This window comes from Temnothorax nylanderi, unplaced genomic scaffold (assembly GCF_030848795.1).
Source record: "Temnothorax nylanderi isolate EJ_2023f unplaced genomic scaffold, tnyl_v1.0 TNYL_tig0122_pilon, whole genome shotgun sequence".
Lineage (NCBI taxonomy): Eukaryota > Metazoa > Arthropoda > Insecta > Hymenoptera > Formicidae > Temnothorax > Temnothorax nylanderi.
In genome coordinates this window covers 551,154-560,720 of record NW_027249184.1, presented here as the reverse complement: position 1 = coordinate 560,720, position 9,567 = coordinate 551,154, and positions in this window count along the sequence as shown.

Genomic DNA, 9,567 nt, shown 5'->3' with positions numbered 1-9,567 from the left:
GGTTCGCGAATTCGGGTTCCGCCGGTCGGATCGACTCGAAACTCGGCTGGGTGACTCACTTTCACCATCCTGACGCGTTCCTAGAGCGGCTTCGCGATCGGCCCTCCGGTTCGCGAATTCGGGTTCCGCCGGTCGGATCGACTCGAAACTCGGCTGGGTGACTCACTTTCACCTCCCTGACGCGTTCCTAGCGCGGCTTCGCGATCGGCCCTCCGGTTCGCGAATTCGGGTTCCGCCGGTCGGATCGACTCGAAACTCGGCTGGGTGACTCACTTTCACCTCCCTGACGCGTTCCTAGCGCGGCTTCGCGATCGGCCCTCCGGTTCGCGAATTCGGGTTCCGCCGGTCGGATCGACTCGAAACTCGGCTGGGTGACTCACTTTCACCTCCCTGACGCGTTCCTAGCGCGGCTTCGCGATCGGCCCTCCGGTTCGCGAATTCGGGTTCCGCCGGTCGGATCGACTCGAAACTCGGCTGGGTGACTCACTTTCACCTCCCTGACGCGTTCCTAGCGCGGCTTCGCGATCGGCCCTCCGGTTCGCGAATTCGGGTTCCGCCGGTCGGATCGACTCGAAACTCGGCTGGGTGACTCACTTTCACCTCCCTGACGCGTTCCTAGCGCGGCTTCGCGATCGGCCCTCCGGTTCGCGAATTCGGGTTCCGCCGGTCGGATCGACTCGAAACTCGGCTGGGTGACTCACTTTCACCTCCCTGACGCGTTCCTAGCGCGGCTTCGCGATCGGCCCTCCGGTTCGCGAATTCGGGTTCCGCCGGTCGGATCGACTCGAAACTCGGCTGGGTGACTCACTTTCACCTCCCTGACGCGTTCCTAGCGCGGCTTCGCGATCGGCCCTCCGGTTCGCGAATTCGGGTTCCGCCGGTCGGATCGACTCGAAACTCGGCTGGGTGACTCACTTTCACCTCCCTGACGCGTTCCTAGCGCGGCTTCGCGATCGGCCCTCCGGTTCGCGAATTCGGGTTCCGCCGGTCGGATCGACTCGAAACTCGGCTGGGTGACTCACTTTCACCTCCCTGACGCGTTCCTAGCGCGGCTTCGCGATCGGCCCTCCGGTTCGCGAATTCGGGTTCCGCCGGTCGGATCGACTCGAAACTCGGCTGGGTGACTCACTTTCACCTCCCTGACGCGTTCCTAGCGCGGCTTCGCGATCGGCCCTCCGGTTCGCGAATTCGGGTTCCGCCGGTCGGATCGACTCGAAACTCGGCTGGGTGACTCACTTTCACCTCCCTGACGCGTTCCTAGCGCGGCTTCGCGATCGGCCCTCCGGTTCGCGAATTCGGGTTCCGCCGGTCGGATCGACTCGAAACTCGGCTGGGTGACTCACTTTCACCTCCCTGACGCGTTCCTAGCGCGGCTTCGCGATCGGCCCTCCGGTTCGCGAATTCGGGTTCCGCCGGTCGGATCGACTCGAAACTCGGCTGGGTGACTCACTTTCACCTCCCTGACGCGTTCCTAGCGCGGCTTCGCGATCGGCCCTCCGGTTCGCGAATTCGGGTTCCGCCGGTCGGATCGACTCGAAACTCGGCTGGGTGACTCACTTTCACCTCCCTGACGCGTTCCTAGCGCGGCTTCGCGATCGGCCCTCCGGTTCGCGAATTCGGGTTCCGCCGGTCGGATCGACTCGAAACTCGGCTGGGTGACTCACTTTCACCTCCCTGACGCGTTCCTAGCGCGGCTTCGCGATCGGCCCTCCGGTTCGCGAATTCGGGTTCCGCCGGTCGGATCGACTCGAAACTCGGCTGGGTGACTCACTTTCACCTCCCTGACGCGTTCCTAGCGCGGCTTCGCGATCGGCCCTCCGGTTCGCGAATTCGGGTTCCGCCGGTCGGATCGACTCGAAACTCGGCTGGGTGACTCACTTTCACCTCCCTGACGCGTTCCTAGCGCGGCTTCGCGATCGGCCCTCCGGTTCGCGAATTCGGGTTCCGCCGGTCGGATCGACTCGAAACTCGGCTGGGTGACTCACTTTCACCTCCCTGACGCGTTCCTAGCGCGGCTTCGCGATCGGCCCTCCGGTTCGCGAATTCGGGTTCCGCCGGTCGGATCGACTCGAAACTCGGCTGGGTGACTCACTTTCACCTCCCTGACGCGTTCCTAGCGCGGCTTCGCGATCGGCCCTCCGGTTCGCGAATTCGGGTTCCGCCGGTCGGATCGACTCGAAACTCGGCTGGGTGACTCACTTTCACCTCCCTGACGCGTTCCTAGCGCGGCTTCGCGATCGGCCCTCCGGTTCGCGAATTCGGGTTCCGCCGGTCGGATCGACTCGAAACTCGGCTGGGTGACTCACTTTCACCTCCCTGACGCGTTCCTAGCGCGGCTTCGCGATCGGCCCTCCGGTTCGCGAATTCGGGTTCCGCCGGTCGGATCGACTCGAAACTCGGCTGGGTGACTCACTTTCACCTCCCTGACGCGTTCCTAGCGCGGCTTCGCGATCGGCCCTCCGGTTCGCGAATTCGGGTTCCGCCGGTCGGATCGACTCGAAACTCGGCTGGGTGACTCACTTTCACCTCCCTGACGCGTTCCTAGCGCGGCTTCGCGATCGGCCCTCCGGTTCGCGAATTCGGGTTCCGCCGGTCGGATCGACTCGAAACTCGGCTGGGTGACTCACTTTCACCTCCCTGACGCGTTCCTAGCGCGGCTTCGCGATCGGCCCTCCGGTTCGCGAATTCGGGTTCCGCCGGTCGGATCGACTCGAAACTCGGCTGGGTGACTCACTTTCACCTCCCTGACGCGTTCCTAGCGCGGCTTCGCGATCGGCCCTCCGGTTCGCGAATTCGGGTTCCGCCGGTCGGATCGACTCGAAACTCGGCTGGGTGACTCACTTTCACCTCCCTGACGCGTTCCTAGCGCGGCTTCGCGATCGGCCCTCCGGTTCGCGAATTCGGGTTCCGCCGGTCGGATCGACTCGAAACTCGGCTGGGTGACTCACTTTCACCTCCCTGACGCGTTCCTAGCGCGGCTTCGCGATCGGCCCTCCGGTTCGCGAATTCGGGTTCCGCCGGTCGGATCGACTCGAAACTCGGCTGGGTGACTCACTTTCACCTCCCTGACGCGTTCCTAGCGCGGCTTCGCGATCGGCCCTCCGGTTCGCGAATTCGGGTTCCGCCGGTCGGATCGACTCGAAACTCGGCTGGGTGACTCACTTTCACCTCCCTGACGCGTTCCTAGCGCGGCTTCGCGATCGGCCCTCCGGTTCGCGAATTCGGGTTCCGCCGGTCGGATCGACTCGAAACTCGGCTGGGTGACTCACTTTCACCTCCCTGACGCGTTCCTAGCGCGGCTTCGCGATCGGCCCTCCGGTTCGCGAATTCGGGTTCCGCCGGTCGGATCGACTCGAAACTCGGCTGGGTGACTCACTTTCACCTCCCTGACGCGTTCCTAGCGCGGCTTCGCGATCGGCCCTCCGGTTCGCGAATTCGGGTTCCGCCGGTCGGATCGACTCGAAACTCGGCTGGGTGACTCACTTTCACCTCCCTGACGCGTTCCTAGCGCGGCTTCGCGATCGGCCCTCCGGTTCGCGAATTCGGGTTCCGCCGGTCGGATCGACTCGAAACTCGGCTGGGTGACTCACTTTCACCTCCCTGACGCGTTCCTAGCGCGGCTTCGCGATCGGCCCTCCGGTTCGCGAATTCGGGTTCCGCCGGTCGGATCGACTCGAAACTCGGCTGGGTGACTCACTTTCACCTCCCTGACGCGTTCCTAGCGCGGCTTCGCGATCGGCCCTCCGGTTCGCGAATTCGGGTTCCGCCGGTCGGATCGACTCGAAACTCGGCTGGGTGACTCACTTTCACCTCCCTGACGCGTTCCTAGCGCGGCTTCGCGATCGGCCCTCCGGTTCGCGAATTCGGGTTCCGCCGGTCGGATCGACTCGAAACTCGGCTGGGTGACTCACTTTCACCTCCCTGACGCGTTCCTAGCGCGGCTTCGCGATCGGCCCTCCGGTTCGCGAATTCGGGTTCCGCCGGTCGGATCGACTCGAAACTCGGCTGGGTGACTCACTTTCACCTCCCTGACGCGTTCCTAGCGCGGCTTCGCGATCGGCCCTCCGGTTCGCGAATTCGGGTTCCGCCGGTCGGATCGACTCGAAACTCGGCTGGGTGACTCACTTTCACCTCCCTGACGCGTTCCTAGCGCGGCTTCGCGATCGGCCCTCCGGTTCGCGAATTCGGGTTCCGCCGGTCGGATCGACTCGAAACTCGGCTGGGTGACTCACTTTCACCTCCCTGACGCGTTCCTAGCGCGGCTTCGCGATCGGCCCTCCGGTTCGCGAATTCGGGTTCCGCCGGTCGGATCGACTCGAAACTCGGCTGGGTGACTCACTTTCACCTCCCTGACGCGTTCCTAGCGCGGCTTCGCGATCGGCCCTCCGGTTCGCGAATTCGGGTTCCGCCGGTCGGATCGACTCGAAACTCGGCTGGGTGACTCACTTTCACCTCCCTGACGCGTTCCTAGCGCGGCTTCGCGATCGGCCCTCCGGTTCGCGAATTCGGGTTCCGCCGGTCGGATCGACTCGAAACTCGGCTGGGTGACTCACTTTCACCTCCCTGACGCGTTCCTAGCGCGGCTTCGCGATCGGCCCTCCGGTTCGCGAATTCGGGTTCCGCCGGTCGGATCGACTCGAAACTCGGCTGGGTGACTCACTTTCACCTCCCTGACGCGTTCCTAGCGCGGCTTCGCGATCGGCCCTCCGGTTCGCGAATTCGGGTTCCGCCGGTCGGATCGACTCGAAACTCGGCTGGGTGACTCACTTTCACCTCCCTGACGCGTTCCTAGCGCGGCTTCGCGATCGGCCCTCCGGTTCGCGAATTCGGGTTCCGCCGGTCGGATCGACTCGAAACTCGGCTGGGTGACTCACTTTCACCTCCCTGACGCGTTCCTAGCGCGGCTTCGCGATCGGCCCTCCGGTTCGCGAATTCGGGTTCCGCCGGTCGGATCGACTCGAAACTCGGCTGGGTGACTCACTTTCACCTCCCTGACGCGTTCCTAGCGCGGCTTCGCGATCGGCCCTCCGGTTCGCGAATTCGGGTTCCGCCGGTCGGATCGACTCGAAACTCGGCTGGGTGACTCACTTTCACCTCCCTGACGCGTTCCTAGCGCGGCTTCGCGATCGGCCCTCCGGTTCGCGAATTCGGGTTCCGCCGGTCGGATCGACTCGAAACTCGGCTGGGTGACTCACTTTCACCTCCCTGACGCGTTCCTAGCGCGGCTTCGCGATCGGCCCTCCGGTTCGCGAATTCGGGTTCCGCCGGTCGGATCGACTCGAAACTCGGCTGGGTGACTCACTTTCACCTCCCTGACGCGTTCCTAGCGCGGCTTCGCGATCGGCCCTCCGGTTCGCGAATTCGGGTTCCGCCGGTCGGATCGACTCGAAACTCGGCTGGGTGACTCACTTTCACCTCCCTGACGCGTTCCTAGCGCGGCTTCGCGATCGGCCCTCCGGTTCGCGAATTCGGGTTCCGCCGGTCGGATCGACTCGAAACTCGGCTGGGTGACTCACTTTCACCTCCCTGACGCGTTCCTAGCGCGGCTTCGCGATCGGCCCTCCGGTTCGCGAATTCGGGTTCCGCCGGTCGGATCGACTCGAAACTCGGCTGGGTGACTCACTTTCACCTCCCTGACGCGTTCCTAGCGCGGCTTCGCGATCGGCCCTCCGGTTCGCGAATTCGGGTTCCGCCGGTCGATCGTCTCGAAACTCGGCTGGGTGACTCACTTTCACCTCCCTGACGCGTTCCTAGCGCGGCTTCGAGATCGGCCCTCCGGTTCGCGAATTCGGGTTCCGCCGGTCGGATCGACCCGAAACTCGGCTGGGTGTCTCACTTTCACCTCCCTGACGCGTTCCTAGCGCGGCTTCGAGATCGGCCCTCCGGTTCGCGAATTCGGGTTCCGCCGGTCGGATCGTCTCGAAACTCGGCTGGGTGACTCACTTTCACCTCCCTGACGCGTTCCTAGCGCGGCTTCGCGATCGGACTTCCGGTTCGCGAATTCGGGTTCCGCCGGTCGGATCGACTCGAAACTCGGCTGGGTGACTCACTTTCACCTCCCTGACGCGTTCCTAGCGCGGCTTCGCGATCGGCCCTCCGGTTCGCGAATTCGGGTTCCGCCGGTCGGATCGACTCGAAACTCGGCTGGGTGACTCACTTTCACCTCCCTGACGCGTTCCTAGCGCGGCTTCGCGATCGGCCCTCCGGTTCGCGAATTCGGGTTCCGCCGGTCGGATCGACTCGAAACTCGGCTGGGTGACTCACTTTCACCTCCCTGACGCGTTCCTAGCGCGGCTTCGCGATCGGCCCTCCGGTTCGCGAATTCGGGTTCCGCCGGTCGGATCGACTCGAAACTCGGCTGGGTGACTCACTTTCACCTCCCTGACGCGTTCCTAGCGCGGCTTCGCGATCGGCCCTCCGGTTCGCGAATTCGGGTTCCGCCGGTCGGATCGACTCGAAACTCGGCTGGGTGACTCACTTTCACCATCCTGACGCGTTCCTAGCGCGGCTTCGCGATCGGCCTTCCGGTTCGCGAATTCGGGTTCCGCCGGTCGGATCGACTCGAAACTCGGCTGGGTGACTCACTTTCACCTCCCTGACGCGTTCCTAGCGCGGCTTCGCGATCGGCCCTCCGGTTCGCGAATTCGGGTTCCGCCGGTCGGATCGACTCGAAACTCGGCTGGGTGACTCACTTTCACCTCCCTGACGCGTTCCTAGCGCGGCTTCGAGATCGGCCCTCCGGTTCGCGAATTCGGGTTCCGCCGGTCGGATCGACTCGAAACTCGGCTGGGTGACTCACTTTCACCTCCCTGACGCGTTCCTAGCGCGGCTTCGCGATCGGCCTTCCGGTTCGCGAATTCGGGTTCCGCCGGTCGGATCGACTCGAAACTCGGCTGGGTGACTCACTTTGACCATCCTGACGCGTTCCTAGCGCGGCTTCGCGATCGGACTTCCGGTTCGCGAATTCGGGTTCCGCCGGTCGGATCGACTCGAAACTCGGCTGGGTGACTCACTTTCACCTCCCTGACGCGTTCCTAGCGCGGCTTCGAGATCGGCCCTCCGGTTCGCGAATTCGGGTTCCGCCGGTCGGATCGTCTCGAAACTCGGCTGGGTGACTCACTTTCACCTCCCTGACAGCGTTCCTAGCGCGGCTTCGCGATCGGCCTTCCGGTTCGCGAATTCGGGTTCCGCCGGTCGGATCGACTCGAAACTCGGCTGGGTGACTCACTTTCACCTCCCTGACGCGTTCCTAGCGCGGCTTCGCGATCGGCCCTCCGGTTCGCGAATTCGGGTTCCGCCGGTCGGATCGACTCGAAACTCGGCTGGGTGACTCACTTTCACCATCCCTGACGCGTTCCTAGCGCGGCTTCGCGATCGGCCCTCCGGTTCGCGAATTCGGGTTCCGCCGGTCGGATCGACTCGAAACTCGGCTGGGTGACTCACTTTCACCTCCCTGACGCGTTCCTAGCGCGGCTTCGAGATCGGCCCTCCGGTTCGCGAATTCGGGTTCCGCCGGTCGGATCGACTCGAAACTCGGCTGGGTGACTCACTTTCACCTCCCTGACGCGTTCCTAGCGCGGCTTCGCGATCGGCCTTCCGGTTCGCGAATTCGGGTTCCGCCGGTCGGATCGACTCGAAACTCGGCTGGGTGACTCACTTTCACCTCCCTGACGCGTTCCTAGCGCGGCTTCGCGATCGGCCCTCCGGTTCGCGAATTCGGGTTCCGCCGGTCGGATCGACTCGAAACTCGGCTGGGTGACTCACTTTCACCTCCCTGACGCGTTCCTAGCGCGGCTTCGCGATCGGCCTTCCGGTTCGCGAATTCGGGTTCCGCCGGTCGGATCGACTCGAAACTCGGCTGGGTGACTCACTTTCACCTCCCTGACGCGTTCCTAGCGCGGCTTCGCGATCGGCCCTCCGGTTCGCGAATTCGGGTTCCGCCGGTCGGATCGACTCGAAACTCGGCTGGGTGACTCACTTTGCACCTCCCTGACGCGTTCCTAGCGCGGCTTCGAGATCGGCCCTCCGGTTCGCGAATTCGGGTTCCGCCGGTCGGATCGACTCGAAACTCGGCTGGGTGACTCACTTTCACCTCCCTGACGCGTTCCTAGCGCGGCTTCGAGATCGGCCCTCCGGTTCGCGAATTCGGGTTCCGCCGGTCGGATCGACTCGAAACTCGGCTGGGTGACTCACTTTCACCTCCCTGACGCGTTCCTAGCGCGGCTTCGCGATCGGCCCTCCGGTTCGCGAATTCGGGTTCCGCCGGTCGGATCGACTCGAAACTCGGCTGGGTGACTCACTTTCACCTCCCTGACGCGTTCCTAGCGCGGCTTCGAGATCGGCCCTCCGGTTCGCGAATTCGGGTTCCGCCGGTCGGATCGACTCGAAACTCGGCTGGGTGACTCACTTTGACCTCCCTGACGCGTTCCTAGCGCGGCTTCGAGATCGGCCCTCCGGTTCGCGAATTCGGGTTCCGCCGGTCGGATCGACTCGAAACTCGGCTGGGTGACTCACTTTCACCTCCCTGACGCGTTCCTAGCGCGGCTTCGCGATCGGCCCTACGGTTCGCGAATTCGGGTTCCGCCGGTCGGATCGACTCGAAACTCGGCTGGGTGACTCACTTTGACCATCCCTGACGCGTTCCTAGCGCGGCTTCGCGATCGGCCCTCCGGTTCGCGAATTCGGGTTCCGCCGGTCGGATCGACTCGAAACTCGGCTGGGTGACTCACTTTCACCTCCCTGACGCGTTCCTAGCGCGGCTTCGAGATCGGCCCTCCGGTTCGCGAATTCGGGTTCCGCCGGTCGGATCGTCTCGAAACTCGGCTGGGTGACTCACTTTCACCTCCCTGACGCGTTCCTAGCGCGGCTTCGCGATCGGCCCTCCGGTTCGCGAATTCGGGTTCCGCCGGTCGGATCGACTCGAAACTCGGCTGGGTGACTCACTTTCACCTCCCTGACGCGTTCCTAGCGCGGCTTCGCGATCGGCCCTCCGGTTCGCGAATTCGGGTTCCGCCGGTCGGATCGATCTCGAAACTCGGCTGGGTGACTCACTTTGACCATCCTGACGCGTTCCTAGCGCGGCTTCGCGATCGGCCTTCCGGTTCGCGAATTCGGGTTCCGCCGGTCGGATCGACTCGAAACTCGGCTGGGTGACTCACTTTCACCTCCCTGACGCGTTCCTAGCGCGGCTTCGCGATCGGCCTTCCGGTTCGCGAATTCGGGTTCCGCCGGTCGGATCGACCCGAAACTCGGCTGGGTGTCTCACTTTCACCTCCCTGACGCGTTCCTAGCGCGGCTTTGCAATCGGCCCTCCGGTTCGCGAATTCGGGTTCCGTCGGTCGGATCGTCTCGAAACTCGGCTGGGTGACTCACTTTGACCATCCTGACGCGTTTCTAGCGCGGCTTCGCGATCGGACTTCCGGTTCGCGAATTCGGGTTCTGCCGGTCGGATCGACTCGAAACTCGGCTGGGTGACTCACTTTGACCTCCCTGACGCGTTCCTAGCGCGGCTTCGGAATCGGCCCTCCGGTTCGCGAATTCGGGTTCCGCCGGTCGGATCGACTCGAA